The sequence below is a fragment of the Ovis aries genome, chromosome 4 (genome assembly GCF_016772045.2).
Source record: "Ovis aries strain OAR_USU_Benz2616 breed Rambouillet chromosome 4, ARS-UI_Ramb_v3.0, whole genome shotgun sequence".
NCBI lineage: Eukaryota > Metazoa > Chordata > Mammalia > Artiodactyla > Bovidae > Ovis > Ovis aries.
The window spans coordinates 108657642-108669622 of record NC_056057.1 but is presented as its reverse complement, the minus strand read 5'-3'; the positions used below and the strand labels follow the sequence as shown (position 1 = coordinate 108669622).

Genomic DNA, 11981 nt, shown 5'->3' with positions numbered 1-11981 from the left:
GAAATGAAATAATTCTTGTAAAGTGCAGTGCCTGGCTTATAGTGAGAGAAACAGAGAGACAAAAGCAGAGATGGAGATACAGAGAGAGAAAGACACAGGGTGTTGATGTCTTTGTAATGACTTTTGATCTTAGCTGAACTAAATCACCAATCTCAGTGAGAGTAGACTTAATTCTCACCTTCTTCATGGTCTGTATTCCTCTAGAAGTCCCATAACTCTTGCAACTCTGTCCATAGGTTTTACCATCCAGGACAACCGACCTCTCATAAACAGTCTCTTCCAGGCCTCAGAGAGCAAAGAGCAGCTCACTTTGCATACATGAGACAGCGCAGAGATACTCCTTCAGTTAACATATTCTTCCTTGGGATATCTTAGACTTCTTCTTTACTGAATTACAATGATATTGAGCTATGACATTGTTATGGTTAAGTACACAAGGCTTGGGAGTCAGACTGTCCAGGTAAAAGTCTGACACTGTTTTTCTGGCACATGCATACATAAAACAAACTGATAATAGGACCCTCTTCTGGGATATGTTATGATGACTGAGTGAGATGGTCCATGTAAATGGTCGATATGAGCATGAAATGTGCAGCACTGAGTGGTCAATTCGAGCCTTAACTCTTGTAAAAATCCGCTTTGTTTCTACATTCAGTAAGTGCTGTTGCCCACACACAGTAATTAAGAGTAGGGTTGAGAACTTATTAAAGCCCAAATGAAGGACACACCCTTATTTTACTGAACAAGCCTTCTGTTCACTGTTACTGTGAAACTGAGGAAGAGTCTGGAGGAAAGTGGCCATCCTTGTCTCAGGGCAAGTTATAAAGTGGATGTAAAAGTAACACCCTGAAAAAATTATGTCAAATATATGGGACTGCACTGGGACCATTGGGTTTGTAAAACCGAATTACCACAAGGCAGAAGAGCCAGTCATACCATGCTAGCCACTTATACCATCAGGTAAAATTTCCTATGAAATTACTGTTGAAAAGACACTAGAAAATAATATTCAGAGACAATTTGTACATCTACATAACTTACATTCAACCCACAAAATTTTCTGGGAATCTAAAAAACAACAGAAATTTTTTGTTTGTACCCATTACCTGCCTAGTTTTATTCTTTTAGCAGCCATGAGCTAACCAGTTTACCCCCAGAGCTGTAAACAACATACTATTTCCACTCCATCAGCAAGCTTTCCCTTTATCTTTCCTGCTTTCTCCAAAATCAGTTCAGTTTAGTTTAGTCGCTCAGTCGTGTTTGACTTTTTTGCAGCCCTATGGACTGAAGCACGCCAGGCTTCCCTGCCCTTCACCAACTCCCAGACTTGCTCAAACTCATGTCCATCATGTAGGTGATGCGATCCAACCATCTTATCCTCTCTTGTCCCTTTCTCCTGCCTTCAATACTTCCCAGCATCAGGGTCTTTCCCAAGAAGTCAGTTCCTCACATCAGGTAGCCAAAGTATTAGAGTTTTAGCTTCAGCATCAGTCCTTCCAATGAATATTCAGGACTGATTTCCTTTAGGATTGACTAGTTGGATCTCCTTGCAGTCCAATTCCTTTTGGATTGACTGGTTTGGATCTCCAAAATACCTTGTATTAATTATGTTCCTTCAATAAGCCTGCTCCCCAATATGACTCAACAATTTTCATATGAGATTGTTCAACATTATGGAGCACAACTAGCTAGACATCTCTGACTGACTCTTGAACAGGGGGAGTGCAATTTTTGTGAGTGGACAAGGGTGCATCCAGGCTTTCAAGGTCACCTCCCTTCATAACTTTGTTTTTTCTTCCAAGTCTTGTGACCTATTCCATTGATGAGCTAATATAGTTAGGGCAGCAGAAAGACAATTCAAATTTGTAGACTCAGGAAATCAATTTAAATAAATGTTAATTTCAGAGATATTAAATTCAGAGCAATCAAAGCAAAAGATCATAGTATAATCCAAGCTATGGTTTTTCCAAAAGTCACGTACTGATATGAGAGTTGGAGCATAAAGAAGGGTGAGTGCCAAAGAACTGATGCTTTGGAAGTGCGTTGCTGGAGAAAACTCTGGAGAGTCCCCTGGACTGCAAGGACATCAAACCAGTAAACCCCAAAGGAAATCAACCCTGAATGTTGACTGGAAGGATTGATGGTGAAGTCGAAGCTCCAATACTTTGGCCACCTGATGTAAAGAGCTGACTCATTGGAAGACTGTGATGCTGGGAAAGACTGAGGACAGGAGAAGTGGGTGACCTAAGATGAGATGGTTGGATAGCATCCCTGACTCAATGGACATGAGTTTGAGCAAACTCTGGGAGACAGTGAGAGACAGGGAAGCCTGGAGTGCAGTTCATGGAATTCATGGGACATGCTTAGTGACGGAACAATAACAATAAAATCACATCTGAAAGAAAAATCAATGAAAGCAATATAGCTAAAATGTCAAAGGAAGAGGGAAGTCTTATTCTTGTATCATCAAGGCACATATAAGAGAGCAGAGAACTTTTTTGGATTCAAATGTCACCAGTTAGAAATGACTCTTCTTGAACGGTGCTCTCCTCAGGGCACCCTTGACCTCTTTGCTCCTCAGGCTGTAGATCAGCAGGTTCAGCATGAGGTTGAAAAGATTATAAAACAGGAAAGGATCTTCTGCTGCTCCTCAAGGTGGCGGGACTTGGGGGCCATGGACATGACGATGGCACTCCAAGGCAGAGCCCGACCATGCGGAGGTGGGAGGAGCAGGTGGAGAAGGCCTTCCTGCGGCCCTCAGCGGACTGGATCCTCAGGATGGAGGCCAGGATGCACCCATAGGAGCCCAGCACCAGGCAGAGGAGCCCGACTAAGACAAACACGGAAGCAGCAAAGAGGACAAGTTGGTTGAGCCTGGTATCAGCACAGGCCAGCTTGAGGACAGACAGGATTTCACAGAAGAAGTGGTTGATTTCATGAGGCCCACAGATGGGCAGCCTCAGGACGAGACCCAAATGGACCAGGGCCAGGAGGGAGCCACATGCCCAGGAAGTCCCCACCAGGCTGATGCTGACTCTCCAGCTCACAATGACAGAATATCAGAGCAGGTGGCAGATGGCCACATACCGATCATAGGACATCACCACCAGGAGCAGATACTCGGTGTGAGCGAAACCCAGAAAGAGAAAGGTCTGTGTGATGCAGCCAGCAAAGCAGATGGGCTTGGCTGGACTCAGGAGGTTGACCAGCATCTGGGGCACTGTGCTGCAGGCATAGGCCATGTCAGTGATGCCCAGGTGTGACAGGAAGAAGAACATGGTGGTGCGCAGTCTGGGGTCCAGTGAGACAAGCCCAGGATGACCCTGTTCCCCAGCAGGGTGAGGGCATAGAACAGGGAGAAGAGCCCAAAAAGGAATAAGTGGAATCTTGGACCAAGACAAAATCCCCAGAGGATGAACTCTGTAACCGTTGTCTAATTCTTCTCCATTTCACTATTAAGAGAGAATCAGACAGCTACATGACATCTATTTTATTTAATACTTCAAATAATATTGGTATGTGGAAAACAATTAATAAACATCTTTAAGAACTCATTGAATTATGAACAAGGTAAGAAAGAATAGGAAGGTTAAGGAAGGGGAAAGGAAGAAAGAAGGAAGCAAAAAAGAAAAGAAAGACAGACTTACCTATCTAAATAAACTTAAGTGTTCAATAAACTAAATTCTCAATATAATATTTAATTTTACAGAAGAGAAATATGTCATCAATAAAGACTTACCTAGAGCCACTGACACTGTCCTGAAATTAAGAAGTATCAAACCAGATTATGAGAAAATAATCATGAAATATGGATTGTCTAAGAGCTGCTTATGTCCAAGTCAGTGGGAGAACTACCCGGTAGTAGAAAGAATCAGAAGTAATTGGTATTTAAATCCCATGTTCACAGATTGGAAGAATTAGTACATGCTGCCAAAAGCCATAGATGGATTCAATGCAGCCCCTATCAAAATTCCCATGGTATTTCTAACAGAACTAGAAAAATAATCCTAGATCTTTAAGGAATCACCAAAATACCAAAATAGCCTAGCCATCCTGAGAAAGAAGATCAAAGCTTAAGGCTTTCTACTTCTAGATCTCAAGCCATATTACAAAGTTACAGTAGTCAAAACAATACATTACTGGCCTAAAAACAGAAACACAGACCAAATAAACAGGATTGTGGGCACAGAAATAAATCCCTGCAAATACATTCAACTAATATTTAACGAGGGAGCCAAGAATACCCAGTGGAGAAAGGACCGTCTCTTCAGTAAATGTGCAAATTGGATATTCATATATAAAAGAATGAAAGTAGACTCCTATCCTACACCACTCACAAAAATTAGCACACAGTGGATTAAAGTCTTAAACAAAAGAACTGAAACTACAAAGAAATAAATGAAACATAAAATAAATGATCCTTGACGTGGCTCTTGGCAATGAATTTTTTGACATAACATCTAAAGCAAAATAAAAAATAAACAAGTGGAACTACCTCAAACTAAAATGGTTCTGCACAGCAAAGAAATAAAAAGATTAACACAATGAAAAGACAATATAAGGCATGGGAAAAGATACTTGCAAACCATATATATTGAACAAGGGGCTAATATTCAAAATATATATTAAAAAGTCCCAATACAATTCAGCAGCAAAAAAGCCAATCAGTTCAGTTCAGTTGCTCAGTCATGTCCAACTCTTTGTGACCCCATGAACTGCAGCACGCCAGGCCTCCCCATCCATCACCAACTCCTGGAGTCCACCCAAACCCATGTCCATTGAGTCGGTGATGCCATCCAACCATCTCATCCTCTGTTGTCCCTTTTTCCTCCTGCCTTCAATCTTTCCCACCATCACGGTCTTTTCCAATCAGTCAGCTCTTCACATCAGGTGGCCAAAGTATTGGAGGTTCAGCTTCAATATCAGTCCTTCCAATGAACACCCAGGGCTGATCTCCTTTAGGATGGACTGGTTGGATCTCCTTGAAGTCCAAGGGACTCTCAGGAGTCTTATCCAACACCACAGTTCAAAAGCATCAATTTTTCGGTGCTCAGCTTTCTTACAGTCCAACTCTCACATCCATACATGACCACTGGAAAAGCCATAGCCATGACTAGATGGACCTTTGTTGCCAATAATCCAATCTGAATGTGAATAAAGAATCTGAATGGACATTTTCCCAAAGAATACATACAGATAACCAAAGGGACCTGAAATGTTACTCAGTATCACTCAATATCAGACAAATGCAAATCAATATCACAGTGACATATCGCATCATGCCTGATAGAATGGTTACGATCAAAATGATAAGAGATGACAAATGTTGAGAAAGATATAAAGAAAAGGGATCCTTTTACACTGTTGGTGGAAGTGAAAATTGTTACAGTTACTGTGAAAAATAATATGGAAAATTTCCCTGAAAATAAAAATGGAATTACCATATGATCTAGGAATTTCTCCTGGGCATTATCTGAAGGAAACAAAAAACACTAACTCAAAAATTATCTGTACCCCCATGTTCATATCAGCATTACTCACAATAGTCAAGAAAAGGAAACCACCTAAGCATTCACCAGCTGATGAGAGGACAAGAAATAGAGAGAGAGAGAGAGAGTGTGTGTGTTCAGCCACACAAAAAAAGGAATCCTGCCATTTGTGACACAAATGGTCCTTGAGGGCATTGTGCTTAGTGAGATAAATGAGACAGAGAAGGACAAATACTGCAGGGTTTGAGGAAAACATTTTGGGAGATATGGGGCTGGAACATAGCTTGATGAAGAAATTACAAATTGTGTTATTCTAGATCTGTGACTTCCAAATATTGGCCTATGACATTCAGAAGCATCACAAATTGCTATTGGTAATATTTGGATAATGATAATATTTAAAGGTACAGTTTTCTAAAATACTTCCCACATCTACTGAATCAGTGATCTAACGGTGGGTCAGGAGATTTACTCTATTTTTAATAAGCATCTCAGATAATCTTATGCAGGGTTGGGTTTAAGAGCTTCTGAAATAATATCCTCCTAAGTCATTGTCAACCCTGATGTGATCATCCTTTCATAAAACTCTATATTCCTAGCACTCTCTTCATGGCATTCTTAACTTCTAAATTCTTAAGAGTATAGATAAGGGGATTAAGCATGGGGTTGAAAAGGCTATGAAACAGGAGAAGATATTTCTTCTGTTCCTTGGGGTTCCCATATCTGGGTCCAACATACATGATAATGGCTGTGCCATAAAAGAGTCCGACCACACAGAGGTGAGATGAGCAGGTGGAGAAGGCTTTGCTTTGCCCTTCCCCCAACTGGAGCCTAAGGATGGCACGGAAGATGCACACATATGAGATTATAACTGAGGAGAAGGGTCCCACTAGCACAGAAACTGCTCCAGCCAGTACCATAAGCTCATTGATGTGCGTGTCTGCACAAGCAAGTTTGAGAACAGCCATGATTTCACAGAAGAAATGATCGATTTTCTGGGTCATGCAGAAGGGTAAGGGTATAAGTAACACTAGATGAACCAAAGACAGAAGGACTCCGATGGTCCAGGAAGTCACCACCAGCATGATACAGACTCTCCAGCTCATGATGACTGAATACCGGAGGGGGTGGCAGATGGCCGCATACCGATCATAGACATCACCACCAGGAGAAGACATTCTGTGACAGCAAATGTCAAGAAGAGAAAGGTCTGTGTGATGCAGCCAGCAAAGGAGATGGGCTTGGCTGGACTCAGGAGGTTGACCAGCATCTGGGGCACCGTGCTGCAGGCGTAGGCCATGTCAGCAATGGCCAGGAAGAAGTACATGGGGGTGTGCAGTCTGGAGTCCAGTGAGATGAGCCCCAGGATGACCCCGTTCCCCAGCACGGTGAGGACATAGAACTGGGAGAAGAGCCCAAAGAGGAGCATCTGAGTCTTTGTGTTAAGGGGAAATCCCAGTAGGATGAACTCAGTGACAGAGGTCATATTGTCTCCCATAGCCCTACGACAGAAGGAACTGAGTTAATGTCCAGGGTTAAAGAGAAGTCTCTGCAAAGAGAGCTATGTCACCTTATACCTTTCTGTGGTGTAAAAATGTATTCAGAACCACTTTCAGTGATATTTTGTGTTTTTAAATGGAATTTTAAATAATATATTTGGTAATCCTAAAATGCATACATATACATAAACACATATGTACATATATTTTCTTTCTTGTTAAGTTTTTAAGAGGCTAAATTTTCAAAATAAATATTTTGCCACATGTTAGTCAAATATAGAGTTTTGTTTCATTCAGTGAAATACCTCATATCATTGAAATAAATTATATTCTTCTTTGCTTATATTAAGGTTATCTGTATTTTTTCCCAAAAACTATGACCCTTACCTGATATACATGCTAATGTCCTTAAGCTGCAATACATCAAATTTTGGGTTAGAGGGGTTTATCAAGGACACTACATACTAAGGATAGACATATCATCTTCCTATATAAATACATCATTAGCAATTAACCACTTGCCTGCCTGTTGAGACACACTTTTCACTTCTGCCTCTAAGTGGTTACCTCCACAACTAATATTGCACAAAATCTCTTGCTTGTTCAAATGTAAAAACTGTTTTCAGCCTACAATCTGTTTCTTTCACATTGAGTTTTCCCCAATATTCAGATGAATATTTATATGAATGACCGAATAGATTTGTACTGTTCTGTTTATCTAAACATAAAAACAAAATCAATAATTTCATTAGATTAGGACTTAGTATCGGCGGTGAGGAGATACCCTTTGCCCAAAGTAAGGAGCAGTGGCTGCAATTTGCTGGAGCATCCATGAAGAGATACCCCATGCCCAAGGTAAAAGAAACCCAAGTAAGATGGTACGTGTTGCAAGAGGGCATCAGAGGGCAGACACACTAAAACCATACTCATATAAAACTAGTCAGTCTAATCACACTAGCGCCACAGCCTTGTCTAACTCAATAAAACTAAGCCACGCCCGCGGAGCAACCCAAGACAGGCGGGTCATGGTGGAGAGGTCTGACAGAATTTCCACTGGAGAAGAGAGTGGCAAACCACTTCAGTATTCTTGCCTTGAGAACCCCATGAACAGTATGAAAAGGCAAAATGATAGGATATTGAAAGAGGAACTCCCCAGGTCAGTAGGTGCCCAACACGATACTGGAGATCAGTGGAGAAATAACTCCAGAAAGAATGAAGGGAAGGAGCCAAACAAAAACAACATCCAGTTGTGGATGAGACTGGTGATAGAAGCAAGATCTGATGCTGTAAAGAGCAATATTGCATAGGAACCTGGAATGTCAGGTCCATGAATCAAGGCAAATTGGAAGTGGTCAAACAAGAGATGGCAAGAGTGAATGTCGACATTCTAGGAATCAGCAAACTAAAATGGACTGGAATGGGTAAATTTAATTCAGATGACCATTATATCTACTACTGCGGGCAGGAATCCCTCAGAAGAAATGGAGTAGCCATCATGGTCAACAAAAGAGTCCAAAATGCAGTACTTGGATGCAATCTCAAAAACAACAGAACGATCTCTGTTCGATTCCAAGGCAAACCATTCAATATCACAGTAATCCAATTCCATTCCCCAACCAGTAACGCTGAAGAAGCTGAAGTTGAACGGTTCTATGAAGACCTACAAGACCTTTTGGAACACACACCCAAAAGAGATGTCCTTTTCATTATAGGGGACTGGAAAGCAAAAGTAGGAAGTCAAGAAACACCTAGAATGTGGAATGAAGCAGGGCAAAGACTAATAGAGTTTTGCCAAAAAATGCACTGGTCATAGCAAACATGCTCTTCCAACAACACAAGAGGAGACTCTACACATGGACATTACCAGATGGTCAACACCAAAATCAGACTGACTATATTCTTTGCAGCCAAAGATGGAGAAGCTCTATCCAGTCAACAAAAACAAGACCAGGAGCTAACTGCGGCTCAGATCATGAACTCCTTATTACCAAATTCAGACTCAAATTGAAGAAAGTAGGGAAAACCTCTAGACCATTCAGGTATGACCTAAATCAAATCCCTTATGATTATACAGTGGAAGTGAGAAATAGATTAAAGGGACTAGATCTGGTAAATAGAGTGCCTGATGAACTATGGAATGAGGTTCATGATACTGTACAGGAGATAGGGATCAAGACCATCCCCATGGAAAAGAAATGCAAAAAAGCAAGATGGCTGTCTGGGGAGGCCTTACAAAAAGTTGCAAAAAGAAGAGAGGTGAAAAACAAAGGAGAAAAGGAAAGATATAAGCATCCGAATGCAGAGTTCCAAAGAATAGCAAAAAGAGATAAGAAAGCCTTCTTCAGCGATCAGTGCAAAGAAACAGAGGAAAACAACAGAATGGGAAAGACTAGAGATCTCTTCAATAAAATTAGAGACACCAAGGGAAAATTTCATGCAAATATGGGCTCGATAAAGGACAGAAATGGTATGGACATAACAGAAACAGAAGATATTAAGAAGAGGTAGCAAGAATACATGGAAGAACTGTACAAAAAAGATCTTCATGACCCAGATAATCACGATGGTGTGATCACTCATTTAGAGCCAGACATCCTGGAATGTGAAGTCAAGTGGGCCTTAGAAAGCATCACTATGAACAAAGCTAGTGGAGGTGATGGGATTCCAGTTGAGCTCTTTCAAATCCTGAAAGATGATGCTGTGAAAGTGCTGCACTCAATATGCCAGCAAATTTGGAAAACTCAGCAGTGGCCATAGGACTGGAAAAGGTCAGTTTTCATTCCAATCCCAAAGAAAGGCAATGCCAAAGAATGCTCAAACTACCACACAATTGCAGTCATCTCACATGCTGGTAAAGTAATGCTCAAAATTCTCCAAGCCAAGCTTCAGCAATATATGAACTGTGAACTTCCAGATGTTCAAGCTGGTTTTAGAAAAGGCAGAGGAACCAGAGATCAAATTGCCAACATCCGCTGGATCATCCAAAAAGCAAGAGAGTTCCAGAAAAACATCTATTTCTGCTTTATTGACTGTGCCAAAGCCTTTGACTGTGTGGATCACAAGAAACTGTGGAAAATTCTTCAAGAGATGGGAATACAGACCACCTGACCTGCCTCTTGAGAAATCTGTATGCAGGTCAGGAAGCAGCAGTAAGAACTGGACATGGAACAACAGACTGGTTTCAAATAGGAAAAGGAGTACGTCAAGGCTGTGTATTGTCACCCTGCTTATTTAACTTATATGCAGAGTACATCATGAGAAACACTGGACTGGAAGAAACACAAGCTGGAATCAAGATTGCCAGGAGAAATATCAATAACCTCACATATGCAGATGACACCACCCTTATGGCAGAAAGTGAAGAGGAACTAAAAAGCCTCTTAATAAAAGTGAAAGAGGAGAGTGAAAAAGTTGGCTTAAAGCTCAACATTCAGAAATGAAGATCATGGCATCTGGTCCCATCACTTCATGGGAAATAGATGGGGAAACAGTGGAAACAGTGTCAGACTTTATTTTTTTGGGCTCCAAAATCACTGCAGTTGGTTATTGCAGCCATGAAATTAAAAGACACTTACTCTTTGGAAGAAAAATTGTGACCAACCTAGATAGCATATTCAAAAGCAGAGACATTACTTTGCCGACTAAGGTCCGTCTAGTCAAGGCTATGGTTTTTCCAGTGATCATGTATGGATGTGAGAGTTGGTCTGTGAAGAAAGCTGAGCACCGAAGAATCGATGCTTTTGAAGTGTGGTGTTGGAGAAGACTCTTGAGAGTCCCTTGGACTGCAAGGAGATCCAACCAGTCCATTCTAAAGGAGATCAGTCCTGGGTGTTCTTTGGAAGTAATGATGCTGAAGCTGAAACTCCAGTACTTTGGCCACCTGATGTGAAGAGGTGACTCATTGGAAAAGACTCTGATGCTGGGAGGGATTGGGGGCAGGAGGAAAGGGGATGACCCAGGATGAGATGGCTGGATGGCATGACGGACTCAATGGACGTGAGTCTGAGTGAACTCCGGGAGTTGGTGATGGACAGGGAGGCCTGTGCTGCGATTCATGGGGTCACAAAGAGTTGGACATGACTGAGTGACTGAACTGAACTGCTTCATTCTGTACTCCAAGTCCAAATTTGCCTGTTATTCCAGGTGTTTCTTGACTTCCTACTTTTGCATTCCAGTCTGCTATAATGAAAAGGACTTTTTTTTTTTTTTTTTGTGGAGTGTTACTTATAAAAGGTCTTGTAGATCTTCATAGAACCGATCAATTTCAGCTTCTTCAGCATTGCTGGTCAGGACATAGACTTGGATTATTGTGATACTGAATGGTATGCCTTGGAAATAAACAGAGATCATTCTGTTGTTTTCCAGATTGCATCCAAGTACTGCATTTCAGACTCTCTTATTGACTATGATGGCTACTCCATTTCTTCTAAGGGATTCTTGCCCACATTAGTGGATATAATGGTCATCATCCCACATGCTAGTAAAATAATGCTCAAAATTCTCCAAGCCAGACTTCAGCAGTATGTGTACCATGAAGCTCCAGATGTTCAAGCTAGATTTAGAATAGGCAGAGGAACCAGAGATCAAATTGCCAACATCCGCTGGATCATGGAAAAAGCAAGAGACCTCCAGAAAAATATCTATTTCTGCTTTATTAAACTATTTCAATCTTTGACTGTTGGGTCACAACAAACTGTTGAAAAATCTTAAAGAGATGGGAATATCAGACTACCTGACCTAGCTCTTGAGAAATCTATATGAAGGTCAGGAAGCAACAGTTAGAACTGGACATGGAATAACAGACTGGTTTCAAATTGGTAAAGGAGTATGTCAAGGCTGTATATTGTCACCCTGCTTATTTAACTTATATGCAGAGCACATCATGAGAAATGCTGGGTTGGATGAAGCACAGGCTGGAATCACGATTATCAGGAGAAATATCAATAACCTCAGATATGCAGATGATACCACCCTTATGCCAGAAAGCAAAGAA

At 41.2% G+C, this 11981-nt stretch overlaps 2 pseudogenes; both read right to left on the bottom strand.

The window, feature by feature from the left end:
- Positions 1–2518: 2518 nt before the first annotated feature.
- On the bottom strand, positions 2519–3448 carry LOC101105071 (olfactory receptor 2A1/2A42-like; annotated as a pseudogene).
- Positions 3449–6076: 2628 nt separating this feature from the next.
- On the bottom strand, positions 6077–6987 carry LOC105612482 (olfactory receptor 2A7-like; annotated as a pseudogene).
- Between the last annotated feature and the right edge of the window lie 4994 nt (positions 6988–11981).